Consider the following 12,815-nt stretch of genomic DNA (forward strand, 5'->3'; position numbering starts at 1 on the left):
CTATTCTCTTAGACAAGAGCTAATCTGCAGTGCCCAGCAGCCGGTGCAACACATTGCTGGGATATGTGCTGTTTAGCTCCATTCAATGTGTAAATCTGACCACATCCAGAACTAATAACAGCTGATCACCAATCTGATATTGATGACTGGTTATCAATGTTATATGCTCGGACAGCCCCTTTAATTGTAGATGGGGGATCCGAGTTGACATGTCTCTATGACATGTGACAAGTCAATTACAATTCATAGTAATTATCTATATGTTGTAAAAATATCATAAATTATATAATATATCTCATGCTAATTTTATATTTCTTTGTGGCATCTTCCTGAATAAATTGCAATTGTTTAACCATTTTAATATATTGAAGCAAAGACATCCTAATACCAAAGAATCTGTGACCAACTTGCCCCTCTCCAAAATAGAACCGTTCTCCCAAAGGGAAGAGTCAGACGGCCGTATAATTTGGACGGGGATCACAACTCAGTGCTCGGACTGGCCAGTGGCTCTCCCGACCCAAGCGTGACATCTGCATAGAAATACATGCTGTCGCGCTCGGCTCTGGAAACCCAATGACCAGTCCGAGCATTGCGTTGCTATCCTCTTCTGAGATATACAGCCGTCTGACTCTTCCCTTAAAGCCACAGACCCACTATCAGTATTTGGTCAGTATTCAGTCAGTATTTTTTCTCAGGAGTGGGAGCCAAAACCAGATGAGGAACAATCAGAGATAAGGTATAATAGAAACAAGTCACCAATTCTGCATTTATCACCCACTCCTGGTTTTGGCTCCCACTCCTGAGAAAAAATACTGACCAAATACTGATAGTGGGGCCGTGGCCTTAGATTCCCAGTCAGATGCCTCTCACATGCTTTGCACTGATGAGGTGCAGACATCCCCAAAACACGTGTCTGCCAATGAAGTGTCTGGTTTGGCTTCTTCTGGTGTGGCATGGCTCGTTAAAAGGTCGATATTGACTTTACGAATTTCTACTTCCAATAGTCTAAGTCCTCTTTCTCCGTAAAGAGGCTATTTGCTAAAAAAAATGAAAACTTCATGAAATGATTGTGCACTGAAAATCATAAAAAACTGGCATACAATACCATCTCCTTTGTTATGATCTATTGGAAGATAAAAATGAGAATAATTAAATTATGCTTAGAATAAACTTTTGCTTTATATCCACCCCTGACATATAACCCCTGGACTATCCTGATCCTTGGAAGTATGTGTGTGTTCAACTTTAAAAATCTTGGGAAGGGGCAGCTGAGACGGATGAGGAATGTGCCAGAAGGACTGCCATCGAGTGGGTGATCTATTAATAATCCCCCCGAGCTGTGAGCTCAGAGACACTAGACATACTGTATACATTTTGCCAAAGGAGCCGGACAGACTCACGGCCATTCTGTGCTTCCAGATCTGGTGAGTTATGGGTGATAAATAATGTAAAGGTAATGTGAAGGAGTTCTTGGGTATTTTCTATAACGCACATTAATGCAGTATTTGAGGTCGTGTCATGCTTGTTTTCATGTCCCAGGTTATTTTGAAAGGTGGTATTGCTTCATCACAGATACAGTTACCATTTCTCGTGTTTTTCTGCAGAGATATAACATAGTTAGGGACAGTTTGCTTCTCTTGCCACTTGTATCTCCTTATTTACTTCATATTAGTCATGAGATTTGCAGCAAATCCTAAGGTTTCTCTTCTTTTTTTGGAACATCCCGTTTGTAACAATATTCTTTATAAGGATTGGGCTCTGCAGAGATTTTAGATGCCGCATTGTAAATACACCAGCAGATAAAAAACAATTGCTATATACGGTATGTCTGACTGGTGCTGCATGTGCCCCCTTGGGCTATTATCAGTGGTAGTATTGCTTGATAATTTACTGGAATTGCAAAGTGCAATCATTACAGTGCATAAAATTACTGCAAAGGTCGGACCTAATGGGCACAATGTCACAGGGTAAAAGTTGCTTTGTCACCCTGGATGTGACTATATGGAGGTTCCAGTCTTCATGCACAGAAAATATTAATGTACTAAAATTTGAAAATGACCCCGACTGGAAATACCGCCTTGTAAATATGCCCTGAGGCCGGCTTGTTATTGATCTTCTCATTGCAGACTTGCTCCTATGGGATTTACTAATTGTCCCTTGTACCCGTAGGGCGCAGTACAGCAGATGCCTTCTGCTCAGATAAGTTACATATTCAGAAGTGCTGAAGAACGTCCCCACTAGTTAGTGCTTATTGTAGGATGGTACAGAATCAGATAATACTCAAAGATACGAGTTCACTTTTCGAGTGAGCAGGAAACATCCGTCTGATTCTGAAACATCTGTTAACACTCTGGCATCAAGACGGATTAAGCCCAACACAATGTAAATGACTGGGAGCAGGAGTCACTCTGCAGGATGGATGTCTGTGGCAAGCTCCATTCCCGTTCATAATACAAAAATGACTAAATATGTCATGAAACTGTTGTATTAGATTACCAGCTTGTCTCCATCCCCAGCATGAATGATTAATCATCACTGATTGATGTTATTTGGTGCATCTTGTTTATACCGCATTCACACCACCATGTGTCTCATTCCGAGACTGTCTGCGGATCTGTCGACCCGATCTTATATGTCTATGAGACTCAAGTCAAGTTCGGGTCAGGTGGCAACTACAAATGGAGAGTACACAGACCCATTATAACCCGTGTGCCAGTGCACATAGCTGATTTTCCATTGGACAATCGCAGCATGCACTACTTTGGCCCTTTTTACGGACCACAATAGTTCATGCAATGTAAAGGCAGCTCTGGAATCCGTCTGCAATATGGATGAGCGTATGGAGCTGCACATGGAGCCAGTCTCATCTGTAACTCATGCACACGACTAACCCGTTTTTGCACACAGATGTCTGAAACCAGCCTAATTCAGATTAGCGTAAAAAACAACATGTTCTGTCCATATGCAAAAGCAAAGTCAATGTGGTTGCTCACATGACCATTTTAACACTCTGTAAAAATCACAGCATGCACTACGTTGATTTTTTTTTTTCAGATCTGGCTTACCAATTATAAGGAAGAACGTTCAGCCTACAACCCTCTTGGCTGTCACTCCCATACACAAGAGTGCTTATTCGGCTGTGTTATGGATGAGAAAGCCACCGACAGACACACCGGCCGGCAACTTATCTCTGGGAGAGAAGGTGATCAGCAGTCTGGAATTGACCTTGCCTGATCGACCTCTTTCCCGACCATCAGTTGTCCTGCACCACCATACACGTTAGCTGTACGCCAAACCTGTCGATATAGGCGGCTGCGGCAGACACTAGTCTAATGTGTGGGGGGCTATACAATAAATGCAATACCATAAACTAATTACACACAGCTCCAAAAATGGAGACGTGCTGAATAGGAGACATGAAATTTTAATTAGAAACTTCTACCCATTAACTGAGGAGGTATTAGCTCCACATAAAACTATACAGACAAAGTGCAGGGAACTGTTAGAAGAAGTTATGCATCGAGAGATTCGCAGCACAGAGTAACAGAAAGGCTCTGGCTTTCTCATTAGTAATTAATCTGATGTCTTTAAGAAGCATGGACAGTAAAAAACGTAGTGCATTGTGGGTTAATACACAAGATAGTAACTGACCACAAATGAGGATGAGGCTGAGGAGATTTTTGTTCTTCAGCATAAAGCACCACTCCAGCGGTTTTTTATTTCATTGCTGGAGTGGTGCCAATAACGTAAGGTCCCTGACCCTAGTCTTATACTTATCAGCTGCTGTCTTCAGCTCTTCCCAGTGCCGCTCTGGTCATGCGCCGCTATCTTGAGACTGCAACTTCTGACTGGCCGGAAGTCAGAGGTAACGGTCACAAGTTCTCAGTGTAAGTCTATGAGAGTCTTGTTTTTGTCTCGTTCTGGCTCTCATAGACTTACATTGAGTAGTGACTTCTGACTCGCCTATCAAACACAGGAGAGATCTGGCAGGTCACAACCGGCAGAAGACGAGCGGAGCGATGCCGATAACAGATGAAGACAGTGGCTGGTGAGTATAAGACTAGGGGCAGGCAACTTACATTAGTGACACCACTCCAGCGCTGCAACAAAAAAAACACTGGAGTGGTGCTTTAAAGAGATTGTCCAGCACTAACATACTGTATTTATGACCTATCCGTAGGGTAGTTCATCAGTATGAGATAGGAAGGGTCGGACCCCCGCACCTCCATCGCTCAGATGATACATACCCTGGCAGATGTAAGAAATGTATTGAGCTGAATACAGCAGCCCCTGTACATTGTTTACTGGACACTGCCAAGTACTGTCATATTATTGCCCATTCACTTGAATTTTTAAAAGGAAACAGCCTACTCTAAAAAGTGTATTTCGATTGCTTAACCCCTTCACCACCTTGTGTTTTTCCGTTTTTTGCGTTTTTGTTTTTTGCTCCTCTTCTTCCCAGAGCCATAACTTTTTCATTTTTCTGTCAATATGGCCATGTGAGAGCTTACTTTTTGCAGAACAAGTTGTACTTTTGAACGACACCATTGGTTTTACCATATCGTGTACCATGTTCACTGAATGCTAAACCTGACCTGCCTTTATGATTACCCAGGTCATTATAGGTTCCTTTTTATTTAAGTGGTGAAAAAAAAATGCAAAGTTTGTAAAAAAATATATATATATTTTCTGAGACTCGAAGTGTCTCCATTTTTCGGGATCTGGGGCCGGATGAGGGCTTATTTTTTGCACGTCGAGCTGACGTTTTTATTGATACTATTTTGGTGTAGATACAATGTTTTGATTCCCCGTTATTACATTTTATTTCAATGTTGCGGCTACCAAAAAAACTTAATTTTGGCATTTTTATTTCCTTTCTCGTTACACCGTTTACAGATTAGATTAATAGTTTTTATATATTAATAGGTTGGGTGATTCTGAACGCAGCAATACCAAATATGTGTTTTTTTTAAATATTTTTTAATGGTTGTATTTTGAATGGGGTGAAAGGGGGGTGAATTGAACTTTTATATTTTTTTAATATTTGTAAAAACTTTTTTTTCACTTGCTTCAATAGTCTCCATGGGAGAGTAGAAGCTGCGATCTTCTGATTGCCTGTGCAACACATAGCAGGGCTGAAGCTCTGCTATGTGTAACAAAAATGCTCATCTGCTATGAACACCGACCGCTGGGCGGCGCTCATAGCAGATCAGCTATGACAACCACAAGGGTTTCCTGCAGACCCCGGGTTGTCATGCCAACCCATAGGCAACCAGTGATCATGTGACAGGCGCACCGATGGGCGGGTCTTATGACGCGCTTCCGGCTAGGCTATGTTAAATGTCACTGTCGGAGTTTAATAGTGGCATTTAACATGTTAACCACCGCTGGTGGATCGCTGCCAGCTGTTAGGGGCACATGACAGCTGATAAGATGAGCTGTCATGTGCCAGAATACATGCGGGCTCATTGCTGGAGCCCACATCAAACAGGGCGAGGCGGCCTTGGACGTACCTATACGTGCAAGGTCGTAACGGGGTTCAATGCAATTCTGCAGCATAATGCTATCATTGAAATAGCCTTAAGCTGGGTGAATTGTTATCACATGTAAAGCGCCGTGGAATAAATGGCGCTATAATAATAATAAATAATAATAATAGTCTACTTTTATGGGAAGAGAAAGTTGTTATATGGTTCATTGTTAAAAAAAAGACGTATAGTCCCCATGCATATTGGATAAAATTCGGATGAATCCACAAATGTTTGCAGTATCGACTGACCAGCTAATATGTATAGGAGCCTCCCAACTCTCCCCAGACAGATGATTTTAGGGGAGAAAAGGGCACCAGCTAGGGGGATTGCATTGGCTGATCCTTTAGTCCGGTGGGGAGATAAGTCACTGCCTGAGGAGTCTGGCAATGGATCTATCTATATGGGGAGTTGGGAGAGATAGCTGATGGTCGAAGCAATGAATGGGCCGACGGTTATCTAGTGTGAATAGCCAGGCATAGTCCATCAAGTTCGACTTTTTATCATTACTAAAACACGCTAGCGTAATACAAACAAACTATCCTTGAACAGCAGAGAACAATTTTCCATACAGGTTAAATAATTCCTTCCTTTCCCTATGGGGAACTGGACAGATCACTGGGTCAATATTATAAATTAATACCAATCACCCTGTATGTTTTTGATTTTTTTACAGGACCTTTTCGAAGCTGATAGCAAAACTAATCCCTGGAAATAATGGTGTCCTATCTGATCCACCCCTTTTTGATACAGCATATAGACATCATAGACGAGGGGCCCCCTCAAAGAGCCAGAATTTAGAGCCCTGGAAAGAGTGGCCACATTCTAGCAGACCCGGCATGACCATGTATTATGGGTGCCCATGAATCTGACTGGGCACTGGGTAATACTATATTTTCTATGTGTAGCTTCAGTTTGCAATATCTGCTGATTCCTGGACCACAATTTTAACAACTCTTTTTGGGGCATTCAAGGATACCCTGTTTGTTTTTGTTTAGGGGACAGTTTCTCGTGATATTAGAAGAGTTTATGAAAAGAATGGGATCTTGTTCTGCACTTGGTTCTTGCATCTCTTCATATTTGCAAACTCCTCTACACCAAACCTATGTGAAATAGGAATTTGGCAAAGCAGCATACATTTCTGTAATAATGTGTTGTTAACTTACCAAAATCAAAGGGAAAGTATCATCTATATGTTTTTTACTATTCAAAATCAGATAGTTAAACAATCTTTTTAGCAATGTTTTTATTTTCATAAAACATTAGATTTTCTTTTTTGATTATAACTTTTATACATAATTATTGGGACGGTCATCTTGCCTGTGCTGCTGTTAATGGCAGTTAGATATATGCTTTACTGCAGCTACTGTATATACAGTAGACCACAGAAAACAAAGGACTTGGAAATGATTCCTTGACTTCTATGGGAGAGTGTGTGGACCATGTTCTGTCACCTGTGAATATGTCATTATGCAGGAACGTTAGCTATGGCCATCACCTCTTGACAGTAATGCCATGCCATCTTATTCATATACTCTAATCCTGTCTAACATGATAATGAGATTACTGCTAAAAAGCGAAGTATATATTATACAACAACCCATTTGAATCACAAACATCATGATTAGAGGTTCAAAAGTGGGAACAGTGCCCCTTTTGTCCCCCAAAAACAACTCCATATACATGCCATAATTTATAACCAAGAGAAAAATGAAGCCTTCAATAGCTTAGAACGATTATTCAAATTTTATTGCATATAAAGATTAAAATCAGCAACAAAAAACACCCATATAACATTTATGCACAAAAATGTGATCAACACAGACCTCAAGCTGTGAGTAGCCAGTGGCGCCAATTACAATGTGGTATCATGAATAGTGACTATGCCACAAGGGCATTCCTATACGTAGTACATACTGATAGTATCTAATGAGTCCATAAGTTAAACCCCGAGCCAAAGGGAAGGTATAGTACCTAGTACATCTTGGTAGTTATCAATAGGCTCAAGGGAGAATACATATTAAATAATTGGACTCATGAACATACCCAGCAGTTGGAGATGGACGCCAATGGGACCGTCAGCCTGGTGAGAAGATTCCCGACGTCCCCTACGCATTTTTTGCTTGTATAAATGACCGCTTCATCATGGGCGTCCATCTCCAACTGCTGGGTATGTTCATGAGTCCAATTATTTAATATGTATTCTCCCTTGAGCCTTTTGATAACTACCAAGATGTACTAGGTACTATACCTTCCCTTTGGCTCAGGGTTTAACTTATGGACTCATTAGATACTATCAGTATGTACTACGTATAGGAATGCCCTTGTGGCATAGTCACTATTCATGATACCACATTGTAATTGGCGCCACTGGCTACTCACAGCTTGAGGTTTGTGTTGATCACATTTTTGTGCATAAATGTTATATGGGTGTGTTTTGTTACTGATTTTAATCTTTATATGCAATAAAATTTGAATAATCGTTCTAAGCTATTAAAGGCTCCATTTTTCTCTTTGTTATAAATAAAAAGTGAAGTATATCTGGGTCAGTGGCTAGAGTGAATAGTACGAGATTTTGGGATTTTTTAAGTACAAAGTGACAAGGAAAATTGAAAATAAAATCATCCAAAATTCTTTAAAAAATATAAAGAATGGTAGACTGTCACCTCGAGAACACTATTTATCTCCAAATATAGGGTTAGTCTACAAGTAAATAGAGTTTAATAAATCCTATGTATACTATATGTAATTCCTTACTTACTGGAAGGGAGGCTACAGGGAGAAAAGGAAGTTTTCTTCTTCCTGCGCTGCTCATTTCCAGTCATCTGGGTGGTACTGAGAGTTGTAATAGTCACCGCTCGTTATACAGTCAGTGCGGTTGTAATCTCTCCCTGGCACTTTGATTTATTAAATTTAGGACCCCATGTAAAATAAATACAGTGGATACTCACTTCCCATAGTGGCGCCGTTCTAGCGATGTTGGCGTCGTTCCCAGCAGTGACGTGACTTTGTTGTATTAACTACCAGCTGCAGCCAATGAGTGACCGTTTATCAGCTGCAGCTCAAAATTATTCCATTAGGGCGGACGTCCGCTTTGATGAAATAATAACGTTCATGGCATTTCTTAGTCAAACATACCCGGCTGAGATCATACAGCAAGTGCCTGGTACATGCTGCCTAGGAATTGGGCAGCATGTATCAGCTGACAGGTTCACTTTAAAAATAATTCTCACTTAACAAACATGTGTTTTGCCTGTTCGTCGGGTGATCTTCTGCAGGAGTAAACACACCCTTTGTGTTATGATGATACGTCCGTTATTTTTGCCGCTGATTAGACAAAGATTAAATTAATTAGCAATATCCCAATAAACTAATGATCCTTATCTTTCATGGGTGTCTGAGGGTTGACAGATAGTCATATGGTGTCTGGCTGTAGAAGGTCGCTGCATTTGGCCTTACAAACATCTCCCTGAGCTTTTCTTTATTCCTATCTCTTTAGGACCCAGCGGTGATCCTCACCTTGCTTGGGGATTATACCTTTCCCTTTAGGACCCTGAGTTATCCTCACCTTTCTGCTGTTAATCAGCACTTCCTTCCTGTGTCCTTAAATACACTCAGACCCTCAGAGAGTTGCTGGTGATAGCGTGTTATTCCTATTCAGGCCTGGGATTCTAGTAGTCAGCTAGAATTACCTTGGAGTTCCTTCATGGATTGTTGTCGTGCTTCCTCCAGTGTCATCTTGGAGCTAAGTGTATTCCCCTGTTTATTTCCCTTGTGTGTACTTTAGTCATAGTGGGACTGACTTAGCGCTCACCCCTCCCGCTCCCTACCCAGGGCCTAGCCTTAGGGTCAGCTAGGGCCAGGTTTCCTGCTCGGCGATAGGTGCAGAACCTATTTAGGGTCTATAGGGGAGTCGTGGTTTGTCATCAGATCTTTTTAGGAGACTCCACTCTCCCTTTCCCTAGTTGTAGGGCTTCCTACCCTTTTCCTGTCGTATACGCTGGGTTCTCCCCATACCTAGCGTGACACTATTTCCACCTTTCTTTAAGGTTGACTGCATCTTTAGATGCCTTGATCAATTAAATGATTCTAGATTTGAAGTACGTCCTTCCAGAATGCTTCACCATCAATTCCAGAGACAATCAATTAGGTTCTTCTGCTGCTTTAGGAATTTATCAAAAAACTGCGTCAGTTTCTAAAAAGTTTACTATCTGGTCTTCACAGTCCCCATTCAAGTGGGTGAGAGTGGGGGAATTAGTGATAGGCTTCACACTCTTAAATAAAATTATGCTGAAGAAGGAAATCAGGATGATGGCCATAAAATTAATCATCACTAGGATGCACAAAATTGTTACTTACATTGGATTTTCAAGATGCATACATTTTATGTCCCACTCTTGCAGACTCACAAGGGGTTTCTTTGTGTAGCAGTCAGAGCCGCCAAAGATTTCTTTACCTTCATTTTATTTTTTTCTGTTTAACCTCTCATCGGCCCCTGTTATTTTCACCAAAGTAGCATGGAGCATTACTGCAGCCCTCTTACTCAGGTGGTATTCATGATCATTTGCTTGGAAGATTGGTTTGCTATTGCTAAGTTCAATATATTTTTTCAGTATGATCTACACTTTACCATCAGGATGCTGCAGCACCACGGGTTCTTGATCAATGAAGAATGGTCTCAACGCTGCCCCTCTATGTAAGCGAAATAGCTAAGCTTCATCATATATCCACTTTCCATGTCCTTCAAGCTTACTTGAGTTTTGAAGTTTTGTTTCAATATTTTTCATGTTGTTTGCCAACTAGTCACATCACTTACAGTTGCTATGAAAGCTCTGGGCCTCATGACCGTCCCTTGACATGGTGCCATGCCCACATAGAAGTAATTTAGCAGAACAAAACTTCCTTTTTGGATTGTTCTCCATAGATCCAATACAGGATGATGATTCTTTCAACTACCATACTAAATCCGCAATTGGCAATCAAGCCATATTGCTTCTCATAAAGTTCTCACCATGGATGCCTTAAGCTCCATCTGGTTTGCCATCTGGTTTGCCCATGTTCACTTTTGATTGTGTACAATGGCTGTTGTTCCACCAAGAAATGCCCCCTTTTTTCCAACATGAAAGAGTTTTGTGCTGTTAGGAGGACTCTAGGGCTTTTTTAATTCATCCTGTCCAATCAAGCTCGTGATTCAATAGGACAATATGGTCAACATGTTTTAGCTAAGCAAATCAAGGAGGAACATGAATCATGTATCTTGTGGCATTACAATCTATTATGGACTGGGTCAAGGACAATGTGAATTCTTTTTCAGCAGTGCTCATTAATGGATCCCTGAATCCCAAGAAAACTATGCAGAAATTATATTAAACCAGGGCAATCAAACTTCAATCCACAAAATTTTGATATGATGAGAATGCCAGATTTGGATGTCATGATGAAGAGAAAAAAAATAGCCAATGAATTAACCTGAATTTCCTATATTGTTCACTTGCTGTTGATAGTTTGTAAATCAGATAGACATACAAGTTTGTTCATGTTTTACTGTCTATTCCCCTCATCTCTTGAGTCCTCACTAATACTGAGAGAGAACAATGGTGATGGTGATTATCCCACTCTGGTCTAAGAGGTCTTGGGTTCATGTCTTGTTGACACCTTCGAAGGTAGAATATTGGAGACTCTCATGACATCTCTACCATCCTAATCCCTCTAAATTGCACCTGGCTGAATGGAGGCAGAAATGAGCAATTTTGCTTCTTCTGCTTGTTCTATTAAAATCAAAAGGTATAAAAGAAGACTCAGCTCAGATAGGAAATGTTCGCTGTGGTCTGATATTCATCGAATATTCAGTATGGTGGAAAATGAGGTTATCACTACTATTAGGATCATAAAGTGAAACAGGGCCTTAGTAAATTGCCGCCCTCAACCCCATCAAGAAACTTCACCTAACATACTGTGCTCCCTCCCCCGGTATAATTGGATCTGTGTTACACACAATTATCATATTGTAGGATGGGGGGTCTGCACTGAAGCCCCCTGCCACATGTGCTGGATTCAATAGAAGCCCCTCCATTGTGTTCCCTATAGCCACAATTTGTGTTCAGCCTGAACTGGATCCCACCTTCGAACAATCCTAATGTTTCGGACTTCATGTAAATGGATGTGGCCTGTAAAAATGGTCCGTGAAAAAGGATGTGCTTATGTAAAAAGAAATTCTGCAACATGCTCTCAAATCTCCATGAAAACAATTCCTAAGAGTTCGCTGTTATGCTCTAATATCAATCAGGAGATTATTATCCCTGTCTTAACATCTGAGCATTTGGGAGCTGAACAAGATAAGTTGCTGGTTGTAAAAAGAGCCAGGACTACTAACCTGGATAGGTACAAGGCCTTAAGGACTTAGACCTTGTTCCTTTGACACCAAGGGAAGAATAAGCAAATATTTGGCCCATTACATTTGAAAGCTGAAACAATACATTCTAAAGCTTCCTCCTGTGCCAAATACAGCTCAAGAGTCCCCTTGAATCAGATTTATAAAGCAGCTACATAGTCTTCATCCTCAACCTAATCTTTACTGGCTAGGTCACAGAAGGATCAGCCATGAGTAAATGGGTGTTGTTAAATGTTCCCTGTCTATACCATCCCTTATTGCTAAGGACAACCAGGAATATGAAAATCTATTCAGCTGAATTTTTTCATTCCTGGAGTCTAAAGTCAGCACAATATCCTTGATTCATTACTTTAACCTTTAGTCCAACGCACTCCTGAGTATATTAGAGATTCCACTGACATTCTTGCCCAGGTTTCTGATAAACCTTGGTCTTTAAAGTATATATGGCTTAGCTGTGATGTTGTCTCTTTATATATGTCCTCAATCTATCGTAATAGAAGCACTACAGTTCCATCTGTCCAGTAAATTCACCCTAGATCTCCAGTACTACATTATCCAAATTACCCATTTTTTTAATGGAACATATTTTTTTTTGTATTTGACCAACAATATTATTTACAACACAGGGGTGTTTCTATGGATGCTAAATTTTCACCTTCTTTGGCAAATTTAGTTATGTCTCATAGGAAAAAAATATTTACAGTTGAAACCAGAAGTTTACATACACTATATAAAAAGACACATATACATGTTTTTCTCAATATCTGACATGAAATGAGAATAAACCTTTCCCGTTTTAGGTCAATTAGGATTATCATAATGTTTAATATTTGCCAAATGCCAGAATAATGAGAGAGAGAGAATGTTTTAAGGCATTTTTATTACTTACTGCAAAG

General features: G+C 40.5%; 1 protein-coding gene across 1 annotated transcript in view; it reads left to right on the forward strand.

Moving 5' to 3' along the window:
* Nucleotides 1–1,306: 1,306 nt before the first annotated feature.
* The window catches only part of KLHL30 (kelch like family member 30), a 39,329-nt gene continuing 27,820 nt past the window's right edge, over nucleotides 1,307–12,815 (forward strand). Inside the window, exon 1 of the mRNA XM_073674506.1 lies at nucleotides 1,307–1,424. The gene's annotated coding sequence lies outside the window, so the exon portion shown is untranslated. The remainder of the gene's footprint in view (nucleotides 1,425–12,815) is intronic.

The sequence above is a fragment of the Phyllobates terribilis genome, unplaced genomic scaffold (assembly GCF_046119375.1).
Source record: "Phyllobates terribilis strain yellow unplaced genomic scaffold, ASM4611937v1 Scaffold_3__8_contigs__length_932513732, whole genome shotgun sequence".
NCBI lineage: Eukaryota > Metazoa > Chordata > Amphibia > Anura > Dendrobatidae > Phyllobates > Phyllobates terribilis.